The 13,731-nt window shown below is 38.9% G+C and overlaps 1 protein-coding gene and 1 non-coding gene across 10 annotated transcripts in view; one reads left to right on the forward strand and one right to left on the reverse strand.

Moving 5' to 3' along the window:
* Positions 1–13,731, reverse strand: part of ADCY2 (adenylate cyclase 2) — a 283,437-nt gene that overhangs the window by 225,120 nt on the left and 44,586 nt on the right. The gene's annotated exons all lie outside the window — the stretch shown is intronic.
* LOC118657224 lies at positions 10,763–10,856 on the forward strand. The gene has a single exon (XR_004967939.1). It is a non-coding gene; the product is annotated as a small nucleolar RNA SNORA40 (small nucleolar RNA).

Genomic DNA, 13,731 nt, shown 5'->3' on the forward strand with positions numbered 1-13,731 from the left:
TTATTCAGAGCGTATTCAGTTAACAGGCAGGTATGCTGCCAAGGGCAATTGGAACTAACATATGTGTGTATATGCCATAGACCAGACCAAACTAAAAATGGCCACCAGAAATAAAATATGAGTTACCTGCATTTTGTTTTATTTTAAGGGTGGGGAAGAGAAGGTTTGAGCAAGAAAAAGTAAAAAAAAGAAGTGAAGGTAGAGAAGAAACAGCTGGACATTTCCCCTACAGGAGTGTGGGGGTCTCAGGTGGGGCAGCCCACACAGTAGCCTTGATCTTGTCCGCAGAGTGGGTCTTCCATCCAGGCCTGTGCAGCAACAGTATGGCCTTGGGTCCAGAGAAGCACGGTGGACAAGGATGGAGTCAACATTTTCATCCATCACCTTTTCTTGCTGCCTAAGGTTTAGTCAAAGCTACTAGTACAACTAATCAAAATGAACTCTGTTGCTTTCTTTTTCTTGGTCTTAACACTCTCTGCTGAGTTCTGTCACTTGACACCTCGGTAGCTCTCCAGATAATTTACACTTCACAGGAAGCCTATGAGAGTGCCTCTCAAGTGCTCATTGTGACTTGAAAATGGAGCCTCAGAGGTTCTCAGTGCTGAGGTAATTGTTTAAGCGTGTCAACATCGCTGCCCTCCTTTGCCTCAGGGGCCTGCGCCATCTGCGGGGCCTGGAGGAGTCCTTGGGCATAGGCTCCAGGCCTTGCTCACTAAGATGGGTTGCCGTGGGGAATTTGAGCTCATGTGAGAGTCTCCTGTCTCAGTTTTGAAGAGCAGGAACAATTACAAGAAGAGCCAACTCACAGGCATGTATGAGGGGTACCGGAAGCTATAGACGGGCTCCAAGCAAAAGGATGATTTAATCACACCTGGACTTCAGGAAGATCACCCTGCCCTGGTCAGACTGGGCTGCAGAGACCTGAGGGGAAGGCAGCCGAGAGTCTGTGCAGTATTCATTTTGAGAAAGCAGAGGCTTGATCTAAGGCAGCCACTAAAAGAAAGATACAAGGATACAGATTTATCTGGCATATGGTTTGGGCAAATGGGCAGAATCACAGAAACAACTGTGATTTATTATGAGTACAGAGCAGATTCCCAACTGTGCTGATTGCTGCCTGCAACCCCCTCTCCCCACCCCCCTTTCAGGACCTGGGATTCACTGCCCCTCCTGAAATGGCCTCACGTGAACAGAACCACCTGCCCAGGGTTGTTTCTTCCTGGTGCCGCTGACCCAATCAATGACTGGTGGCCACTGGGGTATGAGACCCAGTCCTCTCACCCCAGCTTGGAAGGGTGAGTCTAGCTTCCAAGCCCTGTGCAGGGTGAACTGAGTCCTTGCTGGAACCTCAGTACAAGTGACCCTCTCCCTCAGCCCAGTGGTCTCCTTTCTTTCTCCCACAGGGTCCATTTCAGGAGCCACCCATTAAACTCCTGCATATTAACCTTGATCCCTGGAGTGCAATCGGCACAGCATCAGTGAAAAGGGGAATACTGAGCATTGGAGAGGCACAGGGCATAACACAGGGCCCAGAGCATGGTCTCAAGGTCAGGCACAAGGATCAGTAATGGTTCTCAACAGGCAATCGGAAACAAATCACATACTTCCCCAAAATTGATGTAACTTTTGAGTTCTATTAATAGGTTATAATATATCATATGTTTTAGGTAATATAGTGAATATACTATAACTTGAGAAGTTGGAAATACATATCAAGGGACTGAAAGTGGCCTTCAATAATTAAGGCATGATTCCACATATATACACAAAATACATACAGAAAAATAAGGATTTTACCAGAGAGAAAACAAAAGAAATATGTACAAAACAGAAGCAAAGGCAAAGCCTAACCATTCAGGAAGGAGGAGTTACACAGTGTGGTACATACAGCCCTTGGTAGGATGGGATCCACTAACACTAGCAGAATACTCCGTGTTCTGGAAAGATATGGAGCCCTGTCTTGCCAGGGTCTGGAAGAAACAACTGGGGAAACCATCCTGTTCTCTCAGTGTCCCCAGTGCTGGCCTCCAGGACTTCCCTTCATAACCAGTGTCTTCTTTTTCAGTAATAGTAGATCCTATTTGTAGATAATGAGCTAAGGAGAGACCTACTGCCTCTGTGACTCTCCTAAGAAGCCCAGCCCTTCAGCAAATAGGAAATGTGCTTTGACCCCCATCCGGATAAGATAGGGGACTAAGACACAGCACTAACCTTCTCACTGTTGAATTTGCAGGACTTGACATTAGAGGAATTGGTCTGAAAGCTGTCCAATTGACCTTGAATAAGTTCCTTCACAGGTAGACAAAGGGCCTCTGAAGAATGAGATCATCTGAGAGAACTAGGAGAAACTGCCTTGTGCCTGGTGGAGAAACTGGATCCTGTGACAAGAAGCCCTCCCTACAGGAGATGCACTCCCACTGAAACCGAGCCCAGGGTTGTCTACACACGTGACATGGGCCATCACACTCAAAGGGCCACTAAGAGCGGGTAAGTTCCTCTGGCATTTCATCCTTTCTCTTTCCTTTGGGATTTCTGCATCTATGTCCTTATGTGTGTATTTACATACCCCAAGAGGTACTGGTCTCTCTCGATGGTTTTAGTATATTGTCAGGTTATGGTGTCAGTCATGCCAGTCTCAAAAAAGTTGGGTGATATTCCATCTTCCTCAATTTTCTGAAAAAGTTTTAGTAAGATTGGAAATATTTCTTTCAAAAATGTCTGGTAAAATTCACATAACATAACTGCTCCGTGTTTTTCTCGCCTCCAGGCTTGGAACCATCCCTCCCTATGCCCCCTACGCCCTCAACCCTGGTCAAAGATTTCTTATTCACTCTCAAACCCGGTCCAATGTGAGGACTGGATCCATCCTGCTGAGGTGCAGACAGCTCCTGGTACTGGGGACATTCACATTTCTACACCTTTTCCTGCACAGTACATGCCACACTATGCAACGTGTCATCTCGTCTCTCCCATGACACCCGTGCTCCTTCAAGGCAGAGCCTATTTCTTACTCAGTGGGGCATATCCTCAGCAGCTCATTAGTCCTTTTTAAAATTTAATAAATAACTGCAATGAGGAACATGGAGACAGGGTGAAGAAAACAAAATTAATTGTTCAGTTATTTTTGTGCTTATAAAAAAGCATACTCTAAATGGTCCCAAATGGGAATTACTAATAATTAAAGGAAGACAAAAATTACTAACATAGAAAGTTAATTTTAATAAAAAATATGTCAACAATGCTGTTAGTAGCTACAACTTCTTTTATATATACTAATAAATTAGTGATTTAATATTTATTTTAGATCGAGATATCAATGGTCTTTTTAAACTATATAGCAAAATTATTGAAATATTCTTCTGTATGTAATGTACATAATGAAAAACAAAAAATAGTAGCACAAAGTAAAAGTAATATTGAGCAAAGTTTTTTCCTTGTGAGATTCACCAGAAATCAGTTTTATGTAACTATTGCTTTTACTGTTTTCTAGGTCCTCTTACAAACACAAAGATAAAGGGAAGAAAATAAGTAAGGTGATACAAAATACCATTTCAAACTGAATTATTTTCACAGCCAAGCATGGATATGTGAGACTACACCTTGAATATTGTACGGCCATAGTTATGAATGAGATAAAATTATAATTTGTTGATAAACCAAGTAAATCCCTTAGCTGCCCTTTGTTGACCCATCTTAAGGTGTTTCCCTTTATATAAATTGTGTACTTCTTGTGCTCCTGCTTAACATAATCTCATTTTGTAATTATTGTACTACCCTTTCGATTGTAGAGGGCATTTCTTAATGCAATAGCATCACCTTTCCCTCCAGGTCATGTCCTCAATTATGTTTATTTCACCTGAAAAGTCTCCATTTCTTACTTGTATCATATTTATTATATTTAATGGCCCTATTATTCAACAGATGTCTGATGTAGGGTGACTGGGATTTATAGCATTATTAATAATGTGCCTTCTCGAAACTGCTGCTGAGGCAACACAGCTGTTCAGGACCACACAGATTTCAGACAGCCATTTCCATGCAACTCCATCCTCAAGGTGATGCCTTTTATATTTATAAAGTGTAGATAAGTAAATATGCATACTGATTTTGTTGTATGAAACCTTTCAAGGGCATGTGATAATTCCCTATAAGGTACATTTCTGTTCTTTCCATTTTTTTCCTCGATTTTGTTTTAAATGGAGTCAACAAAGTCAGCAGAGGAGAATTTTTTTTGTGTGTATATAGGATGTCCCCCCAAAATGTATACACTTATAACAGCTGATAGCTCACTTAATGTTCACTCCTTTTCAGGTTCAACTGATTTGAAATAATGGTGAAGTGAGACTAAGCTTTGAACAAAGAAAATGCATCCCAAAATGCCACTAAACTTTTTTTATGGGGATACATAAAAGATAAAGTTTACGGTACAAAACTGTAAGAGTCACAACCTGAGGGCGCACAAATACCAAATGAAATGATTCTTGATGTTTGTGATTCTATTGCTCCGTGTTGTCAGCAGTGCCTGGACCAGAATGGTCATCAGTTTGAAAACAGACACTGATAACAAAAAAAGTATTCATTTCTGTAGATTCTTTTAAATTTTGAAGATGAACTGTATGTTAATAAACACTGACTTTATAATCATTCAAAGTGTGTACGCATTTTGGGGGGCACCCTATATATACCTCATTGTTCCTGTCATCTAAGCTAAATTCACCTAGTCAAGCCCATTTACCTCTGAGCAACAGGCAGAGCCCTGTGTGTGCACTGTTTCCTGTTCACCCTGCAGGTGGATGTGAATGGGAACAGACTGGAGTCAGCTTGAAGTGAACTGTAAACCGTTAAATATTCCCATTTGAAACTAATTCCACTTAATGTATGATAAAAGAACTTCTGAAAGATATAAACAATAGCATTAACTGAATGACAGCTCTTTTAGAAACTATTCATATTATACAACTCCTACCAGTTATAAGGAGGGGAAAGCTAACATCAATTATGTATATTTTAGTCTATGAAAACACCTACTTACTCAACAGCAATAATGAACCTCCAATCACATATCAAATACCCTTCTTTCAAAAGTAAAATACCTTCCCACTACAAATGATAAAAATTTTCCACTCCAGTCCCTAAAGTTTTCACTTCTGCATTAAATGAAATGTTAAACCTGTCTTTAAAATTCAATAAAAAAAATCACAGAAACCAAAAATAACAGAAGAGCAATCTACTAGTAAAACTCCAGCTATGTACACTGCTAGTGGGGATGCAGACTGGTGCGGCCATTATGGAAAACAGTATGGAGTTTCCTAAAAAAATTAAATATGGAACTGCCATTTGACCCAGTGATCCCACTTCTAGGAATATATCCTAAGAAACCTGAAACACCAATCAGAAAGAATGTATGCACCCCTACGTTCATAGCAGCACAATTTACAATATCCAAGATCTGGAAACAGCCCAAGTGCCCATCAGCACATAAGTGGATAAAAAAGCTGTTGTACATTTATACCATGGAATACTATGCAGCAGTAAAAAAGAATACTCTCTTACCCTTTGAGATAGCATGGAGGGACCTGAAGAGTATCATGCTAAGTGAAATTAGTCAGTCAGAAAAAGACAAGTATCACATGATCTCACTCATATGTGGAACCTAAGTAACAAAATAAACTGATGAATGGAGTTGATCCAGAGACATGGAAGCATGGAACAGAATATGGGATCTCGGAAGGAAGGTGGGGGAGGATGGGTGGATGGGAGGTAATCAAATAAGGACCTTGTATGCATATATGCATTGGCCCATGGACACAGACAATGGGGCAATGAGGGTCTGGCATGGAGGGTGGATATTTATCCTCACTATTTTTTCTAAAGTAAAATAAAGAACAAAGTTGGGGCTGAACTATACATACTATTTCACAGTGACATCGCAAGTAGGGCATTAATAAATGTTCATATTAAATTTTTATGAATGTACCAATAGATCTTTTATAACCTAGCATTTCTCTAGGTTCCCATGAAGAGTGTTACATCTTTTACATATTTGTGTAATTATGTTCTTAGGGTAATTTACCAGATGTGGAACTGATGTGTTAAAGAATATGCACATTTTAAGAATTAAGGAAAAATCTGCAAAAATCTCTTCCATAGATGTGTAACAGCCCACACTCCCCTGGCAGGATATAAGCATGCCTGCTTTGTTTCGTATTATTCTTTCTGTTTTGAAAATGACAAATCATTGGCATGTTGGTTTGAATTTATTATTGGTGAGACTGAACTTAAATTTTTATGTATATATTTTATCTGTGATTTTTATATTCATGCCTTTGTCAATTCCTCTTTTGTGATTTCAATCTTTTTTTTTATTAACCCGAAAAAGCTCTCTATATTTCAAGAACATTAATCTTTTGCCTTTTAGAAGTTTTGAGTATTTTCTTCCATTAATAGTTTATTTTTAGAATTATGATTGTGCATTCTATCTAGACTTATAAGCATTTTAAATGTGTGTGTATAGCCACATCTATCCAAGTTTCAGAGAGAGAAAAAGGGATGCACTGTGTAGACCTGGTAAAAGGTAGGTTGAAAACTGACCACTAGGTTTAACACTATGGAAATTAACCAATGACCTTGAGGAAATGACCTTAACAAGAGCAGTTACCATAAATGGGCTAACTCTGTGACCTCTGTCCTCCTCTTATTGCTCCTTCTGCATTACTGACCTCATCCACTGGGACTGGTGTGACCTTGGTCCAGGGAAAATTGTGATCAGAGAGAACAGACAACTCTTTCAAGGAGTTTGTTATAAATGGAGACAGAGGAAGGGGATGGTAGTCCATGGGAAATGGGATCAAGGGTGTTGTTTGTAAGATGGAAGAAACAGCATGTCAGTGGCTGAAGGAGGGGGATTTCTAGGATGCAGGAGAGGGAAAGCACACCCCTGGGTAGTTGAAAATACCCCAAAACTATCCAAGAGGAAGAGTCAGCCCACATAGGAGACCCACCAGCAGGTCAAAGGCCATGATGGGCAGGAAGGCTCAGCACAGAAGTGTGTGGAGGTGGATATGGTGGGGGGAGCTTTTCAGGTTGCTTAAAACTTCCAGTAAAATAGAAGGTACAAGGTTACCAGCTGAGAGTGAGGGTGGGGAGGGAGAGGAGAGAAGGCTTGGAACCATCATCTGAAAGCAGTTAGTTTCCATGAAGTTCAGGGACAGGGGCAGGATGGAGTCCCCCGAGCGGGATGCTACAGCTCTTCATTCACTCAAACTCCTTCCTATCCTCACTCCTTCAGCTCAGTCAGTACAATGAAACAATTTCACAGTTTTGACAAAGGTTATGCACATTTTTATGGAGTTCTTCCCAAGAACTTTGGGTTTTAATCATCCAAATCCTTATAATTATATAGTATGTTTGAAAAAATATGAATTTACAAAATAAAAGAAAAATGCTGACTTAATTATAAGATCCTATTAGTTATAAAATAAGGTAGCATTTTTCTAATTTGAATGACAGCCTTAAATATAAAGTTAAAATTAAAAACAATCTTGAAGTAGATGGGAGCTGTGGACATATAGAAAGCTGCGTGTTTTACTGAAAACCTCTTCCCCCACACAATACATAATCAAAATATATTATCCCTTTGGTTTACTCTACGGTGTCATCAGTGAAAAATAAACATACTTTTGGAATAAAATTTATTTCAGGCCAGGAACTTTACCTCTAAAAAAGGAACACTATCAGAGTATATTATGTCTAATAATCCTGTACAAATAGAGGTAACTTTGTTTGCTTGCAAAGATTAGCCTTTCTACAAAACATTAGATGACGAAACAATTGCACCTTATCACCTGTCTTTATTTTCTCTCGAACAGTTCAATAAATATTTATTGAGCATCAAAGACACACCATTCATTCAACAAATATTGGAGTGCCCGGTATGTTCAAACACATTCTGTGTTTATTAATATTACACATACATATTTATAGGTATAAACATATACACATATAAGAACATGTGTAAGAAACTAATAGAAAGAGTAGCATTATTTTTACATGGATGCATATTTCCTTAATGCCACTCAAATTGTTTATGCTGGTTGATGGCCTCACTAATGTTAGTTTTTATGTTTGGTTGGTGTTCTCTCCTTTGGTAGAAACAAGATAGTTGTTAATCATTTTATTGTCAGTCAATTAGGCCTATAGTGAGCCCAACTGCTCAGAGAGTGAACCCATCATCAGGACAACCCTACTCACCTGGACATGAGAGGTTATAGAAATGCTTACAGGTTATTACTGAGTGGGTTATGACTACACCAGGAGAAATGAGCAGATCCTGGGCTTGTGATATTGATAAAACTGCCACAGAAAGTTACAGAAATACCACACCACCATCACTTATATCAGCTATTGTTTTTTTATATTTTATTGATTTTTTACAGAGAGGAAGGGAAAGGGATAGAGAGAAACATTGATGAGAGAGAAACATCGATCAGCTGCCTCCTGCACACCCTCTATTGGGGATGTGCCCACAACTAAGGTACATGCCCTTGACCAGAATCGAACCTGGGACCCTTCAGTCCGCAGGCTCACACTCTATCCACTGAGCCAAATGGTTAGGGCTCAGCTATTGTTTTATATTCATTCATTCAGTCAGTCAAGAAATTCTTTGTTATTTTTAATCTCCCAGGTGTCATGTAGGGTAAAAAATTAAATAAAGCAAACTAAATACCCTTAAATTAACATGTGGGTACATTCACAAAAAAATAATCACTGCTTGGCAAAGTGCAAGCATATAACTGATACAACTAAATATTTTGGTGCATCATTTAAATGGATGTTAAGAATGGATCATTTACATTGAAGACGATGGGCTCAGTCCCCATACGGGTCAATTACTTTCACACAGAAACTGGTTTCAGCTCTGCAGATTGTGCCCTTAGCTCTAATGAGGCCTCAAACAATGTTTTAGACAAAGGCTTTTTACCTGAAAACACAGAAATTCAAGTAAACTGAAGATAAGATTAAATCTTTAAAAGCTCTCCAAAGAAACAGTGCCTTTAGAAACGGCCAATGTTGTCTCTGGCACAAGGTTGGCGCGCTGGGTGGGAGCAAGATAGATATGCAGTCAGGAGCAGGGTTCTCTGGCACCTGCAGGGGTAACTGACAGCACACGGGACAGAGAACCCCAGGTGATGTCTAGATTACCCACAACTCAACCTCAAAAACTCAGCAAGTAGGACATAAACAAATGCACAGTTGCATATATTTATTTCTTGAAAGATAACAGCTCCAGAATGACGCAAATAATACTCTGATACGTAGAGTGAGGGTATGTGAGAAATTAGGCTGGGGTTAAGGATATCAAAATTGCTTTGCTATTCATTTGAAAATAATTCAGTATCTAATGACTCTTGCCTGGGGCTGTCTTTTTTCATGGAGCCTTTTCTGGAGGAACACAGTTTTTAAGGTGAAAAGATCCTATTGTTTTAATAAGCCATTATCCTACCCAAGGAAACAAAGAAGGAAGTGGGGGTAAGAACGGGAGAAGTGATGTTAAATGCAGAACAAGCTTTCACAGATAAATCAAATCTGGAGAAATTATTGGCAGAACTAAACTTTTATGGTTTTTAAGAAGCACTTTTCAATTTCCTGTATAGTAATATTAATGTATAGTAATATTAAATAAATTACGTGATATTTCTTTTCATGTTGCTCCATGTTCTGTCTAGTCCACTCTGATACTAACACTGGCTTACAAAAATATAAAGACAGCAAACTTTAAAAACATGTTCTCCTTAGACTCGTTATCTATATATTAGAAGACAAGATATTGGTTTCTATGTAGGGAAGCAATGTGAGGAAAGGAAATTCCCAATATTTTGGAAATGAAGAGATTTCTGGAGATAGTCCATTTGATGTCTATTCCTCACCAGGCACGACACAGAGAGAGCCAGTGCTGAGAACCACTGCTGGGAGTTTGGAAGGTCCTATGGAGTTTGTACCAACTAGAGGTCACCGAGTAACCAAATCCATGAGCAGACTAGCTGAGAACATTCTGATAGCACCAAAAAAAAAGGGGTGGGGGGGGGATGCCTAGAAGAAGCCAGCTTGGCTTGTAGCAAACAACACAGGACTACGTTTTGATCCTGTTCTTCCTGGATCTCTGGGAAGCCTCTGACCCTGTTGACCCTCCCAGTATTCTGACACTCTCTACCCTTCCCTGGCACTGGCCCTGTTTCCTACCTACATCACCACCTGCTTCTTCTCCTCTATTCTGGGCCATAAAACAAACCTCAAAAATTTAAGTAAATTGCCCAGCCGGCATGGCTCAGTGGTTGAGCATCAACCTATGAACCAGGAGGTCATGGTTCTATTCCTGGTCAGGGCACATGCCTAGGTTGTGGGCTTGATGCCCAGTGTGGGACATGCAGGAGGCAGCTGATCCATGATTCTCTCTCATCATTGATGTTTCATCTCTCTCTCCCTCTCCCTGCCTCTCTGAAATCAATAAAAATACATTAAAATTATGTAAACTGAAATCATATAAAGTAGGTTCTCTGACCATAAAACAAATAAACTAGAAATCAATAACAAAGCTACAAAAGATATAAAAACATAAAAAATAATTGTGTAACTTGTGAAAATTATCTAGAATACTGTACAAAGAGAAAGAAATGTGACAATAAGAATGGAGAAGCCAATTGTTGAAAAAAACCCCATATAAAACCACACTGACTTTGTGCTTTCAGGATAATTCATAAGAATATGCAGTTTACATACAGGTGCTAAAAATAAAGCCTCTTTTGCAACCCAGAACTCATTGCTCAGTATGAGTTTTGATACATATAAGAAGGAACATTATATAAAAAAAAGAATATGCAGTTTATAAAACAATAGATAAAATGATAAAATATAGCAAAACAAATGTAAATGGAAGCTGAGAAGCATGCAGAAGTAAAAAGTGAGCCATAAGAAAGAAAATACACACTAAAAAATATCTACATAAAATTACAATCAACAACTACTATCTCAAATCACTTTCAGGAATATTCTAGAGGAGCACCCATTAAAGGCTTTCACAGCACTACCAGGTCTTAACACCAAGAACTTAAAACCAGTAGCTATAGTGTTGTTATATTGTTTTCCGAGGTCTAGACAAAGCAACTAGATGAAAAGTTATGAAAAAGTGGATAAAAAAGTATCCTTGTTTGTAGATGACCTATCAAAATAAGTAAACAAAATTAGAATCCATAGAGTTAAGTTAGCCAATTAAACTATGCACAAAATTAATAACTGTCATACATATAATTAATGATACAAAAAGCTGATTAAAATTTCCTCATGCAGATTTCAACAAGATATGCTTAGAAACAAAATATAAATATATATAAAGGAATTATGTGTAGAAAGCTCAAAGCCTTACCAAGGGTCAGAAAAACAATGACCTTAATAAATAAAGAGAAACACTGTGTTCTTATACAGGAAAGATTATTATGATGATTCTGTTATTATTTCCAAATTAATTAGTAACTGTTATGCAATGCCACGAAAATTTATAAAGAAATTTAGGAAAAATATTTCTTAAGTGACCCAGGAATAATAAACTGAAATTAAAAGGCTTTAAAACATGTAATAATACAATAATGAGGAAATAATTTGAATTGTAAAAAATCAGAACAGGAAAAATGAACCTAAACTAAAGCCAGAACTTAAAATACATACAACCTCTTCCTCCTAGAAATGGCACTTAGAGGATTTTATTCTATGAAGAAATCAATAAAACAATAAAAGACTGGAAACTATTCAGATGATCCACAATAAGGAAATATTAAGTTATGACATAGGATAGAACAATATGCAACCATTATTGTTAGAAGAATATCATTAACCTTATCATCTATTATAAATAGAACTGTTAACAATGAATAGCCCCAGATTTTAGACCTCAGTCGTTGCATTTGGCTAAGAAAAGAATTCAGAGCCAAGAACTCAAATATAAGAGAAAGTTTATTTAGAAAGTCACAGAGGTAGAAGAAGTGAGCCAACTGGGCTGCCTTGACTCAGGAAACAAGTTACAGAGGCACAAGAAGGTCCCTTGGAGTTTAGGGGAAGAAAGTACACACCCTGAGGGAAGAAAGGGGGAAGGAAAGGCATGGTAGGGCTCTAGAGAGACAGAGTGTGTGTGCTGGGTCCTTTGTCTTAAGGGGTTTTATCTGTTTTCCAAAGGCAGGATTTTAGGGAATTCCTTAGGGGAGGGTCTCAATAGAATATTCATCAGTTTTCTAGGTGTGTCCTTTGAGAGCTGTGGTTTCTACTGATTGGTCCATGCTAGGTAGGGGGTCATTAGTCATTGCAGCTGGTTCTGATGTCAGCCATTGCGTTTCTTCCTTTGGTTTTGCTGTGGCCTGAAACACAACTGAGGCCTAGATGTTATCTCCAGTTTTACCAAAACTCTGTCTCTGTGGTCAACAGACTCTAGGCTTTGCTCCTACAATTAATTGATGCAGGCCAGAACCTCCTTCTAGTGGGGCTTAATGCTTAAGGGAGTGGTTGTACAAGGGCTTGTATGGGAGACCTATTAGGCATTCTCTGGCCACATTGTTCCCCTACAGGGAGAACAGGGTGGTCTACCACATGACTAGAGACATGCCGGGGAGGAAAGGTCAGGAGAGGGTTCAAACCGCATGACCAGCCATATGAAAGGTCAGGGGGTTTAAACCGCATAAGCAGAAATATGCTGGAGAGCAAAGGTCACCCTGGGTGTGAGGACCCACACTGTAATACTTGTTTTCCCAGTTTTACCTGTTGCTAGGCATCCAGGGCTTTTCACCCTGGTGATCTTATATATTGCTCCTACTCTGTTTTTGCAAATATATAAAAAGTATGTGTGTATATACACACACATAAAGGATGGGGCAAAAGTGGGTTTACAGTTGCTCACATAGAAAATAATAGAATGATATAATCCTATCTAATAAAAGGGTAATATGCAAATTAACTGTCACTCCATCACAAAGAGGGCCTCTGGGCAGTGGGCACGGAGCAGGTGAGGGAAGTGGGGGGCCTCTGGGCACGAATCTGTGCACCAGGCCTCTAGTAATACAATAAATAATAATACAACAATAAATTCCGTATTTCGCATACTCACAACTGTAACCTACTTTTGGCTCACCCTATATGTATCAAGTATTAGGCAGACACGCAGGGTCTTATGTTCAAAAATTGATAGTAGTTATGAATGGATGGTTGGCTAATTGGTCTTTTTTAATCTCTTTTGGTTGGGTTCCAACTTCTCTGCAAGAACGCATAGGTTACTTTTGTAATTGGGAAATAATACCATTTGTTAAAATAACCAGAAAATGCAAGTTTAGTTATGAAAGGGCCGCTCACTTTGTGGAGATAATATGGGATAGTTAAGTCTATGGGCTGATTCAGTTCTGGTACTTATTACAAGGCTGTGTAAAACGTAGGTAACCTTTCCTGGACATGAACTACCCAGACATTTTTTGAAGGTGTTATTTATTTAAGCAGTGGTTTTAGCATTTGGAGTCCAGTGAATTTGTTTAAGACATGAAGTTTAAATGGCCTTAAGTCACAAAGTAATTGGGTTCCTATAATAGAGCCTGAATTCACAGCTACTGGGTCCTTGTTTCGTATGCTAACTGCCAAACATGCCAGATAAATAAAATATTTTTAGCTGAGCAACAAGCTATAAATCCAGAGCAATAATTTTCT

Source organism: Myotis myotis, unplaced genomic scaffold (assembly GCF_014108235.1).
Source record: "Myotis myotis isolate mMyoMyo1 unplaced genomic scaffold, mMyoMyo1.p scaffold_m19_p_5, whole genome shotgun sequence".
In the NCBI taxonomy this organism is placed as follows: domain Eukaryota; kingdom Metazoa; phylum Chordata; class Mammalia; order Chiroptera; family Vespertilionidae; genus Myotis; species Myotis myotis.